The sequence below is a fragment of the Giraffa tippelskirchi genome, chromosome 10 (assembly GCF_054371585.1).
Source record: "Giraffa tippelskirchi isolate mGirTip1 chromosome 10, T2T-mGirTip1v1.2.pri, whole genome shotgun sequence".
Lineage (NCBI taxonomy): Eukaryota > Metazoa > Chordata > Mammalia > Artiodactyla > Giraffidae > Giraffa > Giraffa tippelskirchi.
In genome coordinates this window covers 29,182,867-29,201,855 of record NC_137284.1, presented here as the reverse complement: position 1 = coordinate 29,201,855, position 18,989 = coordinate 29,182,867, and the positions used below count along the sequence as shown (strand labels likewise).

General features: G+C 40.0%; 1 protein-coding gene across 11 annotated transcripts in view; it reads left to right on the top strand.

Moving 5' to 3' along the window:
* Window positions 1-18,989, top strand: part of PAK1 (p21 (RAC1) activated kinase 1) — a 276,797-nt gene that overhangs the window by 89,919 nt on the left and 167,889 nt on the right. The window lies entirely within an intron of this gene.

The window sequence follows — 18,989 nt, the reverse complement described above, 5'->3', positions numbered from 1 at the left end:
CTTGTTTTTACCATGCATCCCCCATCTCCACGATTCCACTGTCATCTTCTCAGAAACTTGAGAGTCATCCCTGATCCCTTTTCAGTAAATCACGATAGGCTGACTACTCTGTGACCTGCATATTTCTCAAAACCTTCCATTTTGTCTGTATTTGCACTGCCTAGCCCTGTTCTCATTCTTTTTTGTTTGCCTTACTAACTAGCCTCTCTGCCTCCAGTCTCTTTCCTGCCTATCACTCTCCATATAGCTGCTAGAATGACTATAAAATGCAAATCAGAACAAGTTGCATTCTGCCTGAACCTGTCCAGTGGCCCTGCCAGATGAAAGTCTAAATTCCTTACCTTGTTCTCATGTTCACAGCTGTCAAATCATGAGCATGGCTGCTGAAATCTGGGTTCACATGCCTGCTTATCAGCATAACCTTCGGCAAAATTGTTTTGTCCTTTCTGTGTCTTACTTCTTCATCTATAAAATGGCAATGATAATAGTACCGACTTCAAGAGTTGTCATGGGAATTAGATTTATTATTGCACACAAGGCACTAAGAATAGTGCCTTGTTGTTGTTGTTCAGTTGCTCAGTCGTGTCTGACTCTTTGCGACCCCATAGACTGCAGCTCACCAGGCTTCCTTGTCCTTCACCATCTCCTGGAGCTTGCTCAAACTCATGTCTATTGAGTTGGTGATGTCATCCAAAACATCTCATCCTCTGTCATCTCCTTCTCCTGCCTTCAATCTTTCCCAGCCTCTGGGTCTTTTCTAATGAGTCGGCTCTTTGCATCAGGTGTCCAAATTATTGGAGCTTCAGCATCAGTCCTTCCAATGAATATTCAGGATTGATTTCCTTTAGGATTGACTGGCTTGATCTCCTTGCAATCCAAGGGACTCTCAAGAGTCTTCTCTAACACAGTTCAAAAGAATCAGTTTTTTGGCACACAGCCTTCTTTATGGTCCAACTCTCACATATGTACATGAAAGCCGTACCTTTGACTATATGGACTTTTGTAGGCAAAGTAATACCTCTGCTTTTTAATATGCTGTCTAGGTTTGTCATAGCATCTCTTCCAAGGAGCAAACATCTTTTAATTTCATGACTTCAGTCACCATCTGCAGTGATTTTGGAGTCCCCCACCCCCAAAAATGTCTCTCACTGTTTCCATTGCTTCACCATATATTTGCCATGAAGTGATGGGACTGGATGCCATGATCTTAGTTTTCTGAATGTTGAGCTTTAAGTCAACTTTTTCACTCTCCTCTTTCACCTTCATCAAGAGGCTCCTTAGTTCCTCTTCACTTTTTGCCATAAGGGTGGTGTCATCTGCATATCTGAGGTTATTGATATTTCTCCCGGCAATCTTGATTCCAGGTTGTGCTTCATCCAGCCTGGCATTTTGCATGATGTACTCTGCATATATGTTAAATAAACAGGGTGACAATATATAGCCTTGACGTATTCCTTTCCCAATTTGGAACCAGTCTGTTGTTCCATGTCCAGTTCTAACTGTTGCTTCTTGCCCTGCATACTGGTTTTATAGGAGACAGGTAAAGTAGTCTGGCATTTCCATCTCTTTAAGAATTTACCACAGTTTGTTGTGATCCACACAGTCAAAGGATTTAGCATAGTCAATGAAGCAGAAGTAGATGTTTTTCTGGAACTCTCTTGCTTTTTCGATGATCCAGTGCATGTTGGCAATTTGATCTCTGGTTCCTCTGCCTTTTCTAAACCCAACTTGAACGTCTGGAAGTTCTTGGTTCATGTATTGTTGACGCCTCACTTGGAGAATTTTGAGCATTACTTTGCTAGCATGTGAAATGTGTGCAATTGTGTGGTAGTTTGAACATTCTTTGGTATTGCACTATTTTGGGATTGGAATGAAAATGAACCTTTTCATTCCAGAATGAAGGAAAAGTGCCTGGTACTCAGAATATGCATAACAAGTACTGTTTTTTTTTTTTTAGATGATTGCTGTAACGTTTAAATAAGTTAAAACATCTAAAAGACTTTGCACAGTACCCAGCCTGTCTTAAATGCTCTGTAACATCCATGGTTCATATAGTCAAAACCATGGTTTTTCCTGTAGTCAGGTACAGATGTGACAGTTGGACCATAAAGAAGCCTGAGCATCAAAGAAATGATGCTTTCAAATTGTAGTGCTGGAGAAGACTCTTGAGCATCATTTGGACAGCAAAGAGATCAAACCAGTCAACCCTGAATATTTATTGCAAGGAGTGAGGCCAAAGCTGAAACTCCAGTACTTTGGCCACCTGATGTGAAGAACTGACTCATTGGAAAAGACCCTGATGATGGGAAAGATTGAGAGAAAAAGAAGAAGAGGGTGGCAGAGGATGAGATGGTTACATAGCATCACCAACCCAATGGTCATGAATTTGAGCACACTCCAGGAAATAGTGGAGGACAGAGGACTTTGACGTGCTGCAGTCCATGGGACCACAGAGTCGAACACAACTTAGCAGCTGAACAACAGCAACAACAAATATCTATGTTGTTGCCTCTCTAGCCTTACTTCTTGTCCCTCTTCCATACAAACCTGACTCAGCCCAGAGGGGCTGGCTGTGGTTCTCTTACACCTCCAGGCCATGATTCCTCCCTTTTCCTGTCTTTTTCCTGGATGTCTCCCATCTATCCTTCAAGTCACTGCTCAGGCACCAGTGCCTGATTGCCCCAGCCCAAGCTGGATCAGTGGCTCCTCCTCTGTTACTTCCCTCCAAGAACCTGTGCTTGCTTCCATCACAGAACTTAGTAATTGTTTATTTAAAATGTACTATGATTCATCCATCAACAGATGAATGGATAAGCAAAGTGTGGTATATATGTGTGGTATATATGTGTATAGGGCGATATTTATTATTTAGTCTTAAGAAGGAATGAAGTACATCATGGATGAACCTCAAAAACATTATGCTAGTTAAAATAAGCCAAGATTAGAACAATTAGGCTAAATTGCTCTAAATCCTACCTTTGCCAGGCTGTGTGACCTGGTATAAGGTATATAACTTCTCTAAGTTTTAGTTTCTTCATATATAAAAACAGATAGATTTTCTTTATAGATGTTGCTTGAAGTAATGTGTGTAGCATACTTGACACATAACTGGATAATGGTAAGCACTTAATAAGTGTTTTCTCTTATTATTGTTCAGTTGTGATCTCTTTGGGCATAGGATTTGTATCCTGTCATAGTTGTATCCCAGGTTCAGTGATATGATTTCAGATTCCATATTGCAACCAACCTTGAAGAACATATTGCAAAAGATTGAGTATAGAAATAGATAAAATAATCCAGCTGTGTTCTATTGAACTAGATAGTGACAAGATTTAAAAAGAAAATAGGCAATTCTACTCTTTTTCATAGATTTTTTTTGAGTAAATATACTTTCCATAAAATCTTTTCTTTATGTCAGTGTATTAATAAAAGGAATCAATAACATTATTTTATTTTTAAATATTTATTTATTTTTATTAATCACTGGAGGATGATTGCTTTGCAATGTTGTGTTGGTTTCTGCCATACAACAACATGAATCATCCATTAGTATACACATATTCCTCCCTTCAAAACCTCTCCCCCACTACTCCCCTCTACATCTCACCCCTCTAGGTCATCACAGGGCACCAGGCTGAGCTCCCTGTGTCATAGAGCAACTTCCCACTAGTTATCTGTTTTGCACATGGTAACCTATATATTTCAATGCTACTCTCAATTCTTCCTATTCTCTCCTTCCTCTACTTTTGGCTGTGCTGGGTCTTAGTTGGGGCTTTCGGGATCTTCCATCTTTGCTGTGACAGCATGTAGGATCTTCATTTGCAATGTGGGAACTCAGCTGTGGCATGTGAACTCTTAGTTGCAGCATGTGGGAACAGGGATTGAATCCAGGCCCCGTGCATTGGGAGCACAGAGTCTTAGCCACTGGACCACCAGGGAAGTCCCACTAATGCTATTTTAAAATGTTAATAAGTATTTTAAATGTTCTGTTTTAATTTCTAATATGGTAAATGTTGATAGACAGAACCTTTTAAACCATGTTCTTTGGGATCCTCAGTAATTAAGAGCATAAAGGAGTCCTGAGACCAGAAAGATCAAGATCCATTGTTCTGCCTTGCCACTGGATCCCTGCCATCCCACCCAGGACAGCTGGCCTCCAGTGTGGGCCTTAACACTTCACAGAATGGGGAGGTCATCACCTTCTGGAACAGCTGGCTGTATCTTTGGTCTACTCTGCCTCTTAGAAAGTTGTGGCAAGGAATCAAAAATCCTTGTTTTGGAGACCCCATTGACTGTTCTTAGACTCACCTCTTATTTTCACACTTTGCAATTCGGAACCCTCTTCCAGGTCTGGAAGACTGTCGTCAATTCCCCTTTGTCATGGCCCCAGAGAGAATCACCCTGTTCTTCTGGTGACTAACATGCATATGTATTTTTCTGAGTCAGCTAGTGATTTGTAGGAAGCATTGCCAACCCAGATAGCTCACAGCTGCTTATCCAGGAGCCAGATTATCTCCAGTCCCATACTGAATTTGAGAAACTCATTTTGTTGTTATTTTTGCCAATAAATTAAAAATTTCCATTGTAAACCACACATGCTTAAGGAAAATAAAGACAAGTAGGGAAAAAAAGAGACTTAAAAATGAAAATAGGGTCATGATTAGCCTTGACTTTCTTGTCTTGGCATCTAGCTCCTTTTTAGGCTTACCCTGAATGACATTCTTTTCAAACAGTTTCTACAAGCAGTTATGTCAACTATGCCTCCAGAGGCCTCTTGGGTTGACAGGCTGCCCACTGCCTGGTCAGTCCCCAGCCCTTTAAGGACGGCTGAGAAGGGGAACTCAGAGGAAACAGGAAGCTCTCAAGGAACGTGATTCTTGTGCTATCTGAAGGCACTTTAGGCCAGATCTCTCCAGGCTGTATGGGGTCAGAGGGGATAGATGCTGTTCTACAGAAGCAACTGGTAATTTTTTCCTGCATTTTGGGGGGATAAAAATGAAATTCTTATAAAAATTCTACTTCTAGAAATCTATCCTAAGAAAATCATGAGAGATGTAGATGGCATTAGGTATCTACCATTATTTATAAAACTTAAACTTTGAAATAAGCTTAATACTCTACAATACAGGTTTAGTTTAAAAACTATCTGTAAGGGAACAGGGGTTATATGGGAACAGGGGTTCACAACTTTGCTGTGAACCTAAAACTGCTCTAAAAAATGAAAACCTTAAAAAAAAAACCACCTATCTATACGCTTGTATATTCTTTTTTTTTTTCTTCTAATTACTTTACAATATTGTAATAGTTTTTGCCATACATTGACATGAATCAGCCATGGGTTTACATGTGTTCCCCTTCCTGGACCCCCCACCCACCTCCCTCCCCATCCCATCCCTCTGGGTCATCCCATTGCCCCGGCCCTGAGCCCTTGTCTCATGCATCGAACATGGAATGGTGTTCTGTTTCACATATGATAATATACATGTTTCAATGCTATTACGCTTGTATATTCTTTGCCAGTTAGTAATAAATGACATTTACAAAAATCTTTTGAATGATATGGGAACATTCTCAACATAGAGTGTTAGTTGCTTACTATATGACTAGCATACAGTTTTTATATAAGTATTTGTTGACTGAAAATAGCAGATAAGAAACTGTATATACAGTACAGTCTTGATTATATAAATATTTTAGTTACAAAGTGAAAAAAAGTTTATTTTAATGGTTGGCACCAACATATCTCATATGGAGGAAACTGTCTTTGTGAAAACTCTGAAATGCCCTGCTGGCACAGGTGTCAGCATATGCCCAGTTTAGACATGGGGAAGCTGCTTTGTATGAAACAAAGAAAGTAATATGGTTTATTGCTTATAAAAAGGAAGAGGAAGAAAGAAGGTATTGGTCAATGCTCTTGCAGTTGCAAATGACAAAAATTTAACCCAGTTTGCCCTAAGGGGAAAACCCTGATATCTAGTTAGACATGGCTGGATGTCTAACCAGGGACCAAGCTTTGTCATTCATATTTGTGTTCTCTCTCCATCTCTTGATTTTCTTTTCCTTAGTCTTGATTCACCCTCAAGCAGGCTCTTTACATGTGATGGCAAAAATGGGCACTAGCGATGCTAGACTGACTTTTCTGCCAGCTCAGTGACCCCAGGGATAAGTGTCCTTCACTCACAGGAGTTCCCACAAGCTTATACCTGAATAACAGTCTGGCCATGGATATGGGATGCGCCAATTATCTGTGTTTAGTGACTTGTTTGGATCACTGGAATAGGATGGGGGTCAGCCCTGCTCAAGCCATTTGGAAGTTCCAGAAAATAATTTGCATAATTCCTGGCATGGAGCTTCTAAAACCCTTGCAATTTCCTAAGTGGTTAAAGTGTCTTTATTATTCATGAATCCCTTGGATCACTGCTAAGTTTATGTTAATGAAGGGACTCATGGTGGGACCTTCCAGTAGCTTCAGGATAGAGACTGATCACCAGAAAGACCAACCACTGGTTAGAGGGTTGGGACTTTGAGCCAGCCCAACCTCCAAGGAGGAAAGAGGGATTGGAGATTGAGTTCAAGCATGTGGTCCATGATTTAATCAGTGAAACTCCCGTAAAACTTTGGACAGCAAAGCTCAGTGGATGTTTCTTGTTGATGAATTCATGTTGGGAAGATGAGGTGCCCTCATCCTATGAGGAGAGATCACAGAGAAGCTGTGTGTTCAGGACCCTTCCAGACCTTGCCCTATGTGTCTCTTCATTTGGCTGGTCTGATTTGAATCCTTTATAATAAAACTCTCACTGTAAGTATAGTGCTATCCTCAGTTTTGTGTTATTTTACTGAATTATAGAACCTGAGGGACATTTAGGAACCATCTGGATTTGTAGCCAAGTTGGTCAGAAGTATGGGTGGGCTGGGACCCCACTTACTCCTGGTGTCTGAAGGGGGGGCAGTCTTGTTGGGGACTGTGTGCTGTGGAGTCTGACAATAACTTTGGGTGCTTAGTGTCAGAATTGAATTGCAGCACAACAGATGATGTCAGAACAACTGAAACAGAATAGGATTGAGTCTGGATCCATGCCCTACAGAACAGAGGAAGAGGTGTGGAGCCAGGAGCCCAGAGGCCAGGTGGTTATGGTAACAGAAGATCACTGGGAAGAAACTGAAATCTTGAAGAGGGCTTTGGAATTTCACAAGATAGGTAGTTGAAATAGGGACTCCTCTTCCTGAGAGGAGTCCAAGCCAATTTTATCTCAGCCATTCAGAAAAGGGGGTCTCTAGATGAACTGAATTACATACATTCATCTTTGCTATTTGAATCTGTGTTCACAGGTTTTCACTTTTATGAACTGATTACAAGTAGTTTTTCCAACTGAACAGACTTCTTTCACTCACTTATAGACAGAGCTTGCTTATCTTGCACATGTATGTTCAAAGGCCTCCCAGTCACTCTCAGAACCAGATGTAGAAGTGGAGAATGGAAGTGTTGGCTGATGTAGGAAGGTAGATTTGCAAGGTGAGTGCAAGAAAAAGTCAAAGGGGACAAGATATATAAACCAGAATGTGTCTGTTCTGTCTGTAGACGCCCCCAAATGCCAGAAGATTCAGTAGTGTGTGTGTGTGTGTGTGTGTGTGTGTGTGTGTGTGGTGGCAGCACACATCAACTCAATGTTTGAGGGAGCAGCATGAGTCAGGACCATATCAGCTCACATAAATTAACATTCCCACTTGGACTAGCTGGTTTGATGAATACTTTGGGTTCATAAATCTATGTGTGAGTTGTCCCATAGAGCAGCTCCTCCACAAAAACATGTAGAGCACATTATTGTATTTTCCTCACAAAAAAGTACTGAGAATGGTTGAGCTCTTATTCCCTTTTTCTTTTCTTTTTAAACCAGTTAATAATAAAACAAACTTCAGTTTAAATAAACATATTTAATATTTTATTATATTTTATTTATTTATTGATATTGATATAATATCTGCAATAAATATGGTATATAACAACATATTTTATAATTTTGTTAATATATAGTTTTTTCTTTAAATGTATTTAAAGTATACAATTTGATAAGTGTTGGCATATAGGTATATTTGTGAAGTCATTGTCAGTCAGGATCATAAACATATCCATCATCCCCCAAAGTGCCCTCCTGCTCTTTCTCCCAAATCTAGAAAACACCTGATCTCCTTTTTGCTACTATAGATTAGTTCACATTTCCTGTAATTTTTTATCAATGAAATCATATGCTATATATTCTTTTTTGTCTGGCTTCTTTTACTCAGCATAATTTGTTGAGATTCATAAGTTGTTTATTCCTTTTTATGTCTGAGTAGTATTCTATTGTAAGGATATACCTCAATTTGTTTATCCATTCACTTGTTGATGAATCTTGGTACAATTTGGTAAGTTTTGACATACATATACACACATGGAGCCACTGCTCCAACCAAGATACCCATCACTGTCCAAAGTTTATCTCCAGTGTTTGGCTATTACATATAAAACTACTGTGAATATTCATATATGAGACTTTCTATGGCTATAGCTTTTATGTTTTCTCTTTAGAAAATATCTAGGGTTAAAATGACTATATCATTTAGTAGGTACATATTTAACTTTTTAAAACACTGCCAAATTGTTTTTTAAGAAACAATTTCCCAATCTTGTATACATTACCACTCTTTCAAATTCTTGCCCAACACATGGTTTGGTAAGTCTTTTTAATAGTTTACATTCTGAAAAGTAAACAGTAGTATTTCATCATAGTTTTAACTTGCATTTCCATAATGGCTAATGATATTGAGCAACTTTTCATATATTGTCAACATTTTAATGCATTTCCTTCCTGTCTTCTCTCTGTTCTTTTTATTAATCCTTTACTACATGGAGACAAATGCTTTCCCAAATTTTTGTTCATTGTTGAAATTTAATATTGGTGGTCAATATTTCTGTTATAATTAATGTAATAACTATGGTGTTTTTCTAATGGAAAAGTAGCTTCAAGCTTGACATAACATTGATAGTGAATTCCAACCTTTAGATAGCTCTAAACTGTATCATTTTATGAATAAAAGATGAAAAGTTCTGAAGCAGCTGAAAATTTAGCAGCAGTTGTAGTCTTGATATTAACAATTATTTTGTTTGCAGCTCTAAAATTCAGTGTGAGCTGGTAGTTACTGTTGCAATGAGTTTAGGAACTGCTTTGCTCCAAATCAGAGTGATTTTTGTAAAAGCAAAAACATTTCAGCTCAACATGGTGGCCTCCGAGAATAAACTGAGGAGAGAACATCAACAACAGGAATCTTACGATAGTCTCAGAGATGCTGAATGTTTCTCTTTAAATGAAATATTCTCTTTGTATTACAGGGCTTCCAAAAATCGCATTTTGCAAGTTTGGTCTTGGAGTACAAAATAAAGCAGTGCAAAGGCTAACAGAGTTATGTCAAGAGAACACTTTGGTCATAGCAAACATCCTCTTCCAATAACATAAGAGACAACTCTACTTACGGACATCACCAGATTGTCAATACCAAAATCAGACTGATTATATTCTTTGCAGCTGAAGATGGAGAAGCTCTATGAGTGAGTGAGTGATAGTCACTCAGTCGTGTCCAACTCTTTGTGACCCCATGGACTGCAGCACGCCAGGCTCCTCTGTCCATGGAATTCTTCAGGCAAGAATACTGGAGTGGGTTGCCATTTCCTTCTCTGGGAGAAACTCTATACAGTCAGCAAAAACAAGACCAGGAGCTGACCGTGGCTCAGATCATGAATTCCTTATTACAAAATTCAGACTTAAATTGAAGAAAGTAGGGAAAACCACTAGACCATTCAGGTATGACCTCAATCAAATCCCTTGCCATTATACAGTGGAATTGACAAATAGATTCAAGGGATTAGATTTGATAGACAGAGTGCCTGAAGACTATGGATGGAAGTTCGTGACATTGTACAGGAGGCAGTGATCAAGACTATTCCCAAGAAAAAGAAATGCAAAAAGGCAAAATGGTTGTATGAGGAGGCTTTACAAATAGCTGAGAAAAGAAGAGAAAGTGAAAGTGAAAGTTGCTCAGTCATGTCCGACTCTATGTGACCTCACAGACTATACAGTCTGTGGAATTCTTCAGGCCAGAATACCGGAGTGGGTAGCCTTTCGCTTCTCCAGGGGATCTTCCCAACCTAGGGATCAAGCCCAGGTTTCCTGCATTGCGGGTGGATTCTTTACCAACTGAGCCACAAAGAAGCCCAAGAATACTGGAGTGGGTAGCCTATGCCTTCTCCGGTGGATCATCCTATCCTGACCCAGGAATTGAACTGGGGTCTCCTGCATTGCAGGCAGATTCTTTAACAACTGATCTATCAGGGAAAAGGAAGATACCCATCTGAAGGCAGAGTTCCAAAGAATAGCAAGGAGAGATAAGAGAGCCTTCCTCAGTGATCAGTGCAAAGAAATAGAGAAAAACAATAGAATGAGAAAGACTAGAGATCTCTTCAAGAAGATTAGAGATACCAAGGGAACATTTCATGCCAAGATGGGCACAATAAAGGAGAGAAATGGTATGACCTAACAGAAGCAGAAGATATTAAGAAGTGGCAAGAATACACAGAAAAACTATACAAAAAAATCTTAATGACCCAGATAACCACGATGGTGTGGTCACTCACCTAGAACCAGACATCCTGGAGTGCAAAGTCAAGTGGGCCATAGAAAGCATCACTATGAACAAAGCCAGTGGAGGTGATGGAATTCCAGTTGAGCTATTTCAAATCCTAAAAGATGATGCTGTGAAAGTGCTACATTCAATATGCCAGTAAATTTGGAAAACTCAGCAGTGGCCACAGGACTGGAGAAGTCAGTTTTCATTGCACTGCCAAAGAATGTTCAGACTACCACACAGTTGTGCTCATTTCACATGCTAGCAAGATAATGCTCAAAATGCTCAAAGGAGGAACTGAAGAGCCTCTTGATGAGAGTGAAAGAGGAGAGTGAAAAAGCTGGTTTAAAACTCAACTTTCAAAAAACTAAAATCATTGCATCTAGTCCCATCACTTCATGGCAAATAGATGGGGAAACAATGGAAACAGTGACAGACTTTTATTTTCTTGGCCTCTGAAATCACTGCAGATGGTGACTGCAGCCATGAAATTAAAAGATGCGTGCTCCTTGGAAGAGATGCTATGACCAACCTAGACAACACATTAAAAAACAGAGACATTACTTTGCTGACAAAGGTCCATCTAGTCAAAGCTATGGTTTTTCCACTAGTCATGTCTGGATATGAGAGTTGGGCCATAAAGAAGGCTGAGCGCTGAAGAATTGATGCTTTTGAACTGTGATATTGGAGAAGACTCTTGAGAGTCCCTTGGACTGCACAGAGATCAAACCAGTCAATCCTAAAGGAAATCAATCCTGACTGTTCATTGGAAGGACTGATGCTGAAGCTGAAGCTCCAATACTTTTGTCACCTGATGTGAAGAGTTGACTCATTGGAAAAGACCCTGATGCTGGGAAAGATTGAAGGAAGAAGGAGAAGGGGATGACAGAAGATCAGATGGTTGGATCACATCACTGACTGGATGGACATGAGTTTGAGCAAGCTCCGGGAGATGGTGAAGGACAGGGAAGCCTGGTTTATGCAGTCTATGAGATGGAAAAGAGTCGACACAACTGAGGGACTGAACAACAGCAATAAATAAATTGCATTTGTAGTCACCCTAGAGCATACACTCAGTGTATAAAAGCTGACCTAATCTTCCCATTCCAGGTGAAGAAACTGAGGCCCTGGGAAGTAAAGAGATTTTTCCCAAGGCACCTGGTGAAGTAGTGGCAGTGAGCACAGCTTAGTCAAGGTGAGCAATGGCCTCTATCCTGTTTCTCCTCTGAGTGAAATCAATTGTGAGTAAATCTCAAGACCACAGAAAGTGAGTGTTGAAAGGAGAATTAGAGACCATCTAGTCTACTCCTCTTGTTGTAAAGTGAGAAAACTCAGGCTTTTGGCAGGGGAGAAGCGTACCCAAGGCCATGCATAGCAGTTTTATCATGTAACTGAGACTGAAAATTGGTCCCCTGATGCTTAATTTTCAGGATGGCTAAGCTGGTCTGTTGCCTCTCCAGTGAATGAGAGTCCAGAGTCCAGGACTTTACTCAAAGCTTTGATGGGATTTGGAAAATTTCCTTGTGGAAGCACTCAACGCAAACATTTGAATTGTCTTTGTAGCCCTGGTAATAAGGTGATTGCATCATCCATATTTCCTTTACCAATGACCCTTCCATGGCACTGTAGCTGAGGCTGAGACTACAGGGCCAAAAAGCTAAGGATGTTCTCCATAGCAGATGAAAAGTCATGTGTCTCTTTCCATCCATCATTCATTTAGTTGTCCATTTCTCTATTCCTTTATCCATCCATACACCATTCAACAAAACCTATTCTTGCCATTATCCCTGCCTTTGAGGAGCTCCCTGACTCTTGAGACAGTGAGACATGTAAAAAACTAATTAAGATACAAAATGTAATAAAGAGATAGCTTAAGGTCCATTGGAAAACCTGAGAGGTATTGAGAAAAGCAGGGAGGACAGCAAAGGTTTCCCATTGTTGTGATCATGTGTTGAGTCTAGAAAGATGAGCAGGAGATATTCAGAAGGAAAACAAACAGGAGGGAATGCATTCCAGGATGCGGGAACAACCTGAGGAAAGATACCTCTAAAATTTTATGAAAAATAGGACCATTTATTTTTAAAGTATTTGTATTTGTTTATACATATTCAGATACAAAAGGAGTTATATATTAAAATGCTAGTAATATTTATTTATGGTGGGATTATAGGTGACCTTATAGGATTTCATTTTTTATTTTCTCCATTTTTATCTTTTTTTTTCAGTAGTGAATAAGTGTCACTTGTGAAATAAAATAGTAATAAAAGTTAAAAAACATTTTAAACCTTTTTCAGAGGAGCTTTGCTATTGAAAGTCTTCCTTTCTTATTGAAAGTCCCAAAGATGGTCATGAAGGTTTTTTGTCAGGAAAGACTTTCTGCCAAGTTTGAAAATTTTTATTTCATATAAGACTTTCAGAAAAGATTTTATAGTAGGCTTCTATGTATACGCAAAGATTTCCTACAATTTAAAGAGGCAGAAAAACTCAAATAAGAGTGTTGAAACACAGCTATTCCTTCAAACATTTATTTAACAAATATACATCATGTATCCCTTTCAAGGTCTACAGAGAATTCAGGCAAAGAGATCCCTTCAGAGACAGGTCATACAGACGAACATGAGCATAAGACAAGGCAGAGAAGGCCAAGGGCTGGGAGAGAGGTTGGCTGTGGCTCTCTGGGAGTGATGAGAGTCAGAGAATGAAACCCACTTAGTCTGTGGCAGATGTCTCGCACTTGTCATATTCCTTTAACCCACATCTGATTTCAGCTGAAAACTGTGGAAAACAGTTCCAGCTCTCCTCATGGTGCTAGTGTGTCACCTCACATCTTTCCTTATTTTGCCTCAGGACTTTCTCTGATACCTGCAGACCCACAAGCAAAGTCACAAGGCCTTTGGGAGTCAACATCTCTGGGGATAATGTCATTCAATGAGGGATGGAATCCAGTGGATAAAAGCTCTTATCTTTCAGTGGTTCTAATCTGGGAGACATTCTGTATGTTTCTCTGAGGTTATGGTGGAAGTGAGACCCTCCATAACACACTCTCCATTGGTTTTCCCTTCCCCTTGTCTCATTTCTGTTTTCTAGGATCACCTTCTAAATAAACTGAACCCAAGTATTTATCTCAGGCTCTGCTGTTGTTTTTTTTTTTTGAAATCTAAACTTAGGTAGTTGATACCAGAAGTGACCTCAGACTGAACACCCTCAGGATAGTTTCTGGAACTGAATCACTCACTGATCAGATGACAACAAGGACTCTGTTGTGGATGATAAGTTGAGCAATGATAGCCCTTGATATGCTGTGCGGTCACAATGACTAAGATCTTAACCAGTGGGAGACTAGAAGTGCAAGCGGAAGGAGTATGTCAGAATATGTAGTAGCTTTAGCATAGGGATTCTTAGCTATTTAAAAACAAATATTGCTCCCTAAGGAGAAAAATTAATTTTGCAGAATTCTTGGTGGGAGGTAGGCAAAAGAGGTGATGGTGATCAAAAGATACAGACTTCTAGTTGTTCAGTTGCTAAATTGTGTTTGACTCTTTGTGACTCCATGGACTGCAGCAGGCCAGGCTTCCCTGTCCTCCACTATCTCCCAGAATTTTCTCAAACTTGTGTGCATTGAGTCGGTGATGCCATCCAACCATCTCATTCTCTGTCGTCCTCTTCTTCTCCCGTCCTCAATCTTTCCCAGCAACAGGGTCTTTTCTAATGAGTCAGCTCTTCGCATCAGGTGGCCAAAGTATTGGAGTTTCAGCTTTAGCCATCAGTCCTTCCAATGAATATTCAGGGTTGATTTCCTTTAGGATTGACTGGTTTGATCTTCTTGCATCCAAGATCTCTTGAGTCTTCTCCAGCACCACAATTAGAAAGCATCAATTCTTTGGCACTCAGTCTTGTTTTGAATTGTGGCGCTGGAATCATCAATTTTTCTGCGCTCAGCCTTCTTTCAGCTTCTCAGGTGGCTCAGTGGTAAAGAATCCACCTGCCAGTGCAGGAGACACAGGAGTCTCAGGTTCGATCCCTGGATCGGAAGATTCCTTGGAGTGGGAAATGGCAACACACTCCTGTATTCTTGCCTAGAAAATTCCATGGACAGAAGAGCCTGGTGGGCTGCAGTCCTTGGGGCCACAAAAAGTTAGACACGACTAACTTTTGGTCAACTCTCACATCCATACATGACTACTTGAAAAAAACAAAGCTTTGACTATATGGACCTTTGTCAGCAAAGTGATGTCTCTGCTTTTTAATACACTGTCTCGCATGAAAAGGCAAAAAGACTTCTAGTTACAAGATAAATAAGTCTAGGGAATGTAATATATAGTATGATAACTATAGTTAAGCATACTGTTTTGTATATACGAAAGTGGATGAGAGTAGGTCTTAAAAGTTCTCATCATAAGAAACAAAAATTATAACTATATATGGTGATGGATGTTAACTGAACTTATGGTGGCAATCATTTCATAATATGTACATGTATCAAATCATTATGTTGTATACCTAAAATGAATATAATGTTGTATATTAACTATAACTCAATAAATTATCTCTAGCCAGGGAAATGAAATACTAAAAAACTCAGCAGTGGCCACAGGACTGGAAAAGGTCAGTTTTCATTCCAATCCCAAAGAAACGCAATGCCAAAGAATGCTCAAACTACCGCACAATTGCACTCATCTCACACGCTAGTAAAGTAATGCTCAAAATTCTCCAAGCCAGGCTTCAGCAATATGTGAACCATGAACTTCCAGATGTTCAAGCTGGTTTTAGAAAAGGCAGAGGAACCAGAGATCAAATTGCCAACATCCGCTGGATCATCAAAAAAGCAAGAGAGTTCCAGAAAAACATCTATTTCTGCTTTATTGACTATGCCAAAGCCTTTGACTGTGTGGATCACAATAAACTGTGGAAAATTCTGAAAGAGATGGGAATACCAGACCATTTGACCTGTCTCTTGAGAAACCTGTATGCGGGTCAGGAAGCAACAGTTAGAACTGGATATGGAACAACAGACTGGTTTCAACTAGGAAAAAGAGTATGTCAAGGCTGTATATTGTCACCCTGCTTATTTAACTTATATGCAGAGTACATCATGAGAAACGCTGGGCTGGAAGAAACACAAGCTGGAATCAAGATTGCCAGGAGAAATATCAATAACCTCAGATATGCAGATGACACCACCCTTATGGCAGAAAGTGAAGAAGAACTAAAGAGCCTCTTGATGAAAGTGAAAGAGCAGAATGAAAAAGTTGGCTTAAAGCTCAACGTTCAGAAAACTAAGATCATGGCATCTGGTCCCATCACTTCATGGGAAGTAGATGGGGAAACAGTGGAAACAGTGTCAGACTTTATTTTTTGGGGCTCCAAAATCACTGCTGATGGTGATTGCAGCCATGAAATTACAAGACACTTACTCCTTGGAAGGAAGGTTATGACCAACCTAGATAGCATATTTAAAAGCAGAGATATTACTTTGCCAACAAAGGTCCGTTTAGTCAAGGCTATGGTTTTTCCAGTGGTCATGTATGGATGTGAGAGTTGGACGGTGAGGAAAGCTGAGCACCGAAGAATTGATGCTTTTGAACTGTGGTGTTGGAGAAGACTCTTGAGAGTCCCTTGGACTGCAAGAAGATCCAACCAGTCCATCCTTAAGGAGATAAGTCCTGGTTGTCCATTGGAAGGACTGATGTTGAAGCTGAAACTCCAATACTTTGGCCACCTCATGCTAAGAGTTGACTCACTGGAAAAGACTCTAATGCTGGGAAGGATTGGGGGCAGGAGGAGAAGGGGACGACAGAGGATGAGATGGTTGGATGGCATCACCGACCCGATGGACATGGATTTGGGTAAACTCCGGGAGTTGGTGATGGACAGGGAGGCCTGGCGTGCTGCGATTCATGGGGTTGCAAAGAGTCCGACACGACTGAGTGACTGAACTGAACTTGGAGGACACAAACCATTAATTTTATAATTAGGTGTTTTTTTGCCCACGTAAGAACAAGTTTTCACTTCCTTGGGGAAGATATAGTCAACATTGAGATTGTGTGCCCTAGAACTTGAATGATATTATAATTCATGGAATTAGCTGGATTTTGTTATATATCATAAAAGACAATTTTAGATTCAGGTCATCCACCTATCAACTCAGGGCATGTACGAGATCCAGAAGACCTCCATGAAAGGTTTTTTAAAAATCCTTTTTTCCTGCAGCTAGAGAGGAGAGTATGCTGAAAATCAGTCCTGGAATGTAATACTTGGTGTGTCAGAGACCCCTTGACTGTTCTTATTCTAAAATCAGTTCCCATAGGTAGGGGGTGGAACCCTGAGGCCTGGGATGAAGACATTTGGAGGATGCAGCTGAGAACCTTGTACCTCTAACAAGGAGTCCCTCTCACTTGTTAGCATAGAGCAGTCACCCTTGATTTGAGACTCTTGGTTTCCCATTGCTGCTGTAACAAACTATCACAATTGTAGTGGCTTCATACAACAAACATTCATTATTTTATAGTTCTGTGGTCCAGAAATCCAAAATAAGTGTCACTGGGCTAAAATCAAGGTGTTGGCAGGGCTCTGTTAGTTTCTGGAGGCCTCAAAGAATGATCTGTTTTCTTGCCTTTTCTAGTTTTTGGAGTCGTTTTTATTCCTTAGCCAGTAGCTCTCTTCCTGTCTTCAAAAGGTGAGTGGAGTGCTCCTCACACTGAATCACATCTCACATTTGGCCTCTTATGTAGTCTAATCTACTGCTTCCTCACTCTTCTGCCTACTTTTCCCATTTTTATGGATCCTTGTGATTACACTAAATCAACCTGGACAATCCAGAATAACCTCATCTCAAGACCTTTAATTAATCACACTTGCAAAATCCCTTTTGTGAAAGGAAGCAACATATTCATAGGTTCTGGGGATTAGGATGTGAACATTTTTAGGGAGCTATTATTCTGCCCACCACTGAGACTATCCAAAAATAGTTTAGAATTAATTTACTGGGTTATGACCTTGGGTTAAATTACTTAACCCCTCTGCACCTCAGTTTCCTCACCAATAAAATAGAGGGGTGGAGGATAACAGTAGACTGTCTCAGAGGGTTGTTAGAGGTTTAAAAGAGATGGTGCTTAGAACAGTTGTCTGGCACATGGTACGTACTATGTGATCATTTATTAAGTACATTTTCATAACATATTATGTGTCAGGCATATTCTAGATACCGGGGATATGGATAGTATGGGTAGGAACATGACTTGCTCTAAAGGAGCTCAGGGAGTCACATACACAAATACAGTTACCCCACTGTCTGCTACATGCCATAAACGGCATGAAGTACTATAAGATGACAGCATTGTGAAGGGTCAGAGAAACTTAAGAAATATTAATTGAAAGAATAAAGGAACAGGACGTTTGAGCTGGGTTTTGTAGAATGAATAGGCTTTGGCCAGTGAGATAAAAGAGAAAGGCTAGAGACATGAAGAACTGTATGTTCAAAGAACATTAAGTTGCATTTCAGTGTGGCTGGAACAAAGGATATACCATGTGAGATGAAGCTAGACAAGCTGGTGCAAGCACCAAGGTTGTACAGTGCTAAGTTAAGGAGTTTAGATTTTATCTTGAAAGCAACAAAACCCTTTCAGTGTACTTAAACAGGGGATGGCATCAGATTTGTGGTTTTAAAAGGATACTCTGGTTGGGGAGAAAATGGATACATGTATATGTATGGCTGAGTCCCTTTGCTGTTCACCTGTAACTATCACAACATTGTTAATCCGCTATACCCCAAGACAAAATAGAAAAAAAAGAGAACAATTTGGTCATTAAGAATGGATTGAATCTGGAGACTGAAAGCTGCTCCAGTTGTCTATGTGATGGTGGTAAGTGAAGAGAAGGGCAAGAACTTGAGAAATACGTAGGATACTCTACAAAGACGGTGACCAACTTGATGAGTGCTCAGCGAGGAAGAATGGGGGCTAAGTTCAGGTTTCTGGGTCAGTGAACTGCTGAATGACGGTCCATTCTCTAAGATCAAGAAGTAATGTGAGTCACAGTTTTGTGGGAAATGGTGGTAGGAATAGCCAGCATTCCAAACGACTTAGTACGTGCTAAACTCCACTTAACTATTATTACGGAAAGAAGAATACACGGGTACTACTTATAGAGAAACTATGGCTTAGAAATGTTAAAGTCGTATCACTAACATTTGTATAGCTGAAATTTGAAACAAAGGAATCTGATCCAAACCTTTCCTCGCTAATGTTAAACGTTTCAGTTTTGGTCGTGTGGAATCTGAGGTACAGAGCGGGTTTGCAAACACTGCACTGGAAAATAGAGGAGGCATTGGGAAA